The sequence below is a fragment of the Gopherus flavomarginatus genome, assembly GCF_025201925.1.
Source record: "Gopherus flavomarginatus isolate rGopFla2 chromosome 13 unlocalized genomic scaffold, rGopFla2.mat.asm SUPER_13_unloc_3, whole genome shotgun sequence".
NCBI lineage: Eukaryota > Metazoa > Chordata > Testudines > Testudinidae > Gopherus > Gopherus flavomarginatus.
In genome coordinates, this window is record NW_026114611.1 from 1,573,987 (window position 1) to 1,578,534 (window position 4,548).

The following is a 4,548-nucleotide window of genomic DNA, read 5'->3' on the forward strand; positions in this document are numbered from 1 at the left end:
TGATAATAGCTCACCTTATCTGCTCACTCTCTTTATAGTGTGTATGGCAACACCCATTTTTTCATGTTTTCTGTGTATCTCTATATATATATCTTCCTGCTGTATTTTCCACTGCATGCATCCGATGAAGTGAGTTTTAGCCCACGAAAGCTTATGCTCAAATAAATTTGTTAGTCTCTAAGGTGCCACAAGTACTCCTCTTTCTTTTTCCAGATAAATTAATGGAGGTTAAGTCCATGAATGGCTATTAGCCAGGATGGGTAAGGAATGGTATCCCTAGCCTCTGTTTGTTGGAGGGTGGAGATGGATGGCAGGAGAGAGATCACTTGATCATTACCTGTTAGGTTCAGTCCCTCTGGGGCACCTGGCATTGGCCACTGTTGGCAGATAGGATGTGGAGTTAGATGGACCTTTGGTTTGACTCAGTATGGCCATTCTTATATTCTTATGAAGGGAGGGGCAGAGTACTGCCACAGAGATTCTCTAGTGTAGTGGTTATCACATTTGTCTAACACAGAGAAGGTCCCTGGTTCAAAACCAGGCAGAAACATAAGGGCTTAATTTTCCCAGCCCCTGCTATTGTAGGAGCAGCAGTGATTTTTATGCTCAAAAGGTCTCTTATACTTTCCCTGTTCCCACTTTTGTCTCCTCTCCCTCTCTGAATGCCTGTGAAGTGGCTTTTCCCCTCCTGCTCCCTCCTGGACTGCTCATGGGATGAATGTTCTGGTTGAAGAGCAGAAGAGCTCCCAGGTAGACAAGGTGTCTGGGACTCTAATTAGGCAGCACTCACACACCCAGAGCATGGACACTGCCCAAGGTGGAGTGTGACCAACCAGATGCAGCCAAGTCATCTCTAGTCGCAGGCCATGAGGTGTAGGCCCTTAAAAGGGGAAGGGGCCATGTGCTCAGGAAAGCACTCACAAGCTTGTACCTCCAGTGAATGCCCTTTGCCCGGACCGCCTGGCCAGTGGTTCTCTGAGTTGTATTTCATTGTGCCTCAGGAAGACTTACCTTCATCGCACCGTCCATAGCTTCGCTGTGAAACACTTACCTTGCAGAATCCTGACATCTCCAGTGCTGTGCCTGTCCTGGTACCATCAGTATGCGAGTGTGAGTGTGACCCCCTCCTCCCCCGCTTATTTTGAGCTTAGCTATCAGTATAATAAATGTGCTGCTATCTGCCAGACTCTGGTGGGTCATTAGTCCTCCCTACGCTTACTAGCTGGCCCAATTTTGGGTAACACCTGTGATAACCCTAACCCCTGCATGGCAGAGGGTGGTGAAATGAGCTGGGAAAAAGCCTCGGCATCAGCAGGGGAAAGCTAAATGACCTTGGAGAGTCACCTTTTGAAGCCTTGTGTCTTGGCTTCCTCTGCCCTTGGAGATTGGCCTACGGAGGCCGGCTCTTCCTGCTGGCCTCCTTTGTATGACTTGCCAAAGGAGGAAGTGAGGCAGGAATGGGGCAAAAGAGAAAAGTTGAGCTGAGGAAGGGAGGGCAGAAGCTAAGCTCCTCAGTGCGGCTAAATGGGACTAGTAGAGTGCTACCATTTGTTCTGCAAAGCTTAGGGAGGTGCAGTTGGCTACTGGGAGGTAGAATCCTGTGCCTGCCTCTTGGCTTCCCAGTGATGGCTACTTGCATTCCAGAAGAAGAAGGATGGTTCTGGGTGAAAGGAAGGCAAGCAAAGCTATGGGAGGAAATTTGGGTGCGGGGTGCTGTCTCTGTGCTGGGGGAGGGGGTTGGGGTAATACCAGGATAACTCCAACAGCTTATTGTATAGTCCCACCCCTTTCTTCCTCCATTGTGTTTTGAATGATCTGCAGGACATTGATTCTCTCATTCCATTGATAAACTGATACAATGTGACTGAAATTAAAACAATTCCCAGGGGAGAAAAATGTCACATCATTGCATTCCCTGGGAATTGAACCCAAATCAACTGCTTAGAAAGCAGTTATGCTTACCACTATAGCACCAATGCATCTGGTAAAAGTGCTACATATGCTTGTCCAATGAGGTTAGACCAGCATTGAGGAGACTTTCAGCCTGTTAAAATGTACTGGATTTTCATCACTAAAAAAAAACACCTCCATCTTCACTTGAGTTTGAACCATCAGCCTTTCAATTAGCCACCAAAGTTGTTAATCACAGGGTATGTCTACACTAGGGGATTGTTCCAATTTTACAGAAACCAGTTTTTGGAAACAGACTGTATAAAGTCGAGCGCACGATGACACACTAAGCACATTAATTCGGTGGTGTGCGTCCATGTACCAAGGCTGGTGTCGATTTCTGGAGCGTTGCACTGTGGGTAGCTATCCCGTACCTATCCCATAGTTCCCACAGTCTCCTCCGCCCATTGGAATTCTGGGTTGAGATCCCAATGCCTGATGAAGCAAAAACAGTGTCGTGGGTGATTCTGGGTAAATGTCGTCACTCACTCCTCCCTCTGTGAAAGCAACGGCAGACAATCATTTCACGCCTTTTTCCCTGGATTGCCCGGGCAGACGCCATAGCATGGCAATCATGGAGCCCGTTCAGCCTTTTTTCACTGTCACTCTATGTCTACTGGATGGTGCTGACAGACGTGGTACTGCAGTGCTACACAGCACCATCCTCTTGCCTTTTGCAAGTTAGCAAAGATGATTACCAGCCATACTGTCCCATCTGCTACTTTGCAAGTTGACAATGACAGTTACCAGCTATACTGTACCATCTGCTGCTGTCATGGGTGCTCCTGGCCGGCCTCAGTGAGGTCGGCCAGGGGTGCATGGACACAAATCGGAATAACTCCCCGGGTCATTCCCTTCCTTAAGTTTTGTCTAAAAGGAGAGTCAGTCCTGTCTAGACTATCAGGCAAGTCTACTAAACAGCTAGAGAGGCCAACTGCCGCCCCCAGTCAGAGCCCCAGACATCCTGCAGAAATGATGAGCTGCATGCTATTCTAGTGGGTGCCCCTGCATCAACCGCACCCGTGCTTCCCTTCTCCTCCAACCCTCCTGGGCTACCGTTGCAGTGTCCCCCCATTTGTGTGATGAAGTAATAAAGAATGCATGAATTTGAAACAACACTGACTTTATTGCCCCTGCAAGCAGAGCTCAAAGCGGGGAGGGGAGGGCAGCCTCCAGCTGTTATGATATTCCAGGCAGGACTGAATCTCCAGTAGACAAAGCTTAAAGAAGAGAATGACCTGGGAGTCATTCTCATTTTTGCCCAGGCACCCCCGGCCGACCTCACCGAGGCCGGCCAGGAACACTCACGGGATGACAATGACTGATATCAGTAATACTGTACCATCTGCTGTCTGCAAGGGAAGGGAAGGGGATGCTGCTGTGTAGCGCTGCAGCACCACGTCTGCCAGCAGCATTCAATAGACATACAGTGACACTGAAAAAAGAGGAGAAACAATTTTTTTCGTTTGCTTTCACGGGAGGAGGGGGCGGAACAACATATACCCTGAACCACCTGCAACAATGTTTTTGACCCTTCAGGCTTTGGGAACTCAGCCAAGAATTCAAATGGTTTTCGGAGAGTGTGGGAACTGTGAGATAGCTACAGTCATGAGTTGCCCCTCCCTCTCTGAGTGTTCATTTCATTTTTTGTCCTTCTGGTATGCTTGTCTCAGCTCCTTAAGTTTCAGCACTGTGTTGAGTCCCTACTGCGGCCTCTGTCCTTCATAGCCTTGGAGATTTTTTCAAATGTTTTGGCATTTCGTCTTTTGAAACGGAGTTCTGATAGAACAGATTCATCTCCCCATAGAGAGATCAGCTTCAGTATCTCTCATACGGTCCATACTGGAGCTCTTTTTTGATTCTGGGACTGCATGGGCACCTGTGCTGATCGGCGCTCCACGCTGGGCAAACAGGAAATTAAATTCAAAAGTTTGCGGGGCTTTTCCTGTGTATCTGGCCAGTGCATCCAAGTTCAGATTGCTGTCCAAAGCGGTCACAATAGTGAACTGTGGGATAGCTCCTGGAGGTCAATACCATCTAATTGCGGCCACACTGACCCTAATCCAACATGGCAATACTGATTTCAGCGCTACTCCCCTCGTCAGGGAGGATTACATATATTGGTACTAAGAGCCCTTTATATTGATAGAAAGGGCTTTGTTTTGTGGACGGGTGCAGGGCTAATGCGATTTAATGCTGCTAAATTCGATATGAACTTGTAGTGTTGACCAGGCCACACAGAGCAGCAGGTTTCCCCTATTGTTTCCTGCTCTTGTTTTCTTCACTAGTTTCTCCTCTGCACCAACTTGCTCTTTGCCTTTGTGAGCCTGACTAGCTCAGTTGGCAGAGCATCAGACTTTTAATCTGAGGGCCCAGCGTTCAAGTCCCTGGTCAGGTGATAAACTACTCCTAAGGATCTTACACTGTCTTCCTTGAGGCCTCTTTGATGTTCCTTTTTCTCTTCAGGATTTTCCCTTTCCTCCGAAAGCCCTTTTTGTGTATGGGTTTGAAGGGGCAACTTCCCGACAGCCCCTCTGTCCTTGCAGCCTGGAGGAATAAAGGCCTCTGGGCATATAGCATGTTCTTTCCCTGCACACA

General features: G+C 48.2%; 1 non-coding gene across 1 annotated transcript; it reads left to right on the forward strand.

The window, feature by feature from the left end:
* The first annotated feature begins 4,275 nt into the window (after window positions 1–4,275).
* Window positions 4,276–4,348, forward strand: TRNAK-UUU (transfer RNA lysine (anticodon UUU)). Its single transcript has one exon. It is a non-coding gene; the product is annotated as a tRNA-Lys (tRNA).
* The last annotated feature ends 200 nt before the right edge of the window (window positions 4,349–4,548 follow it).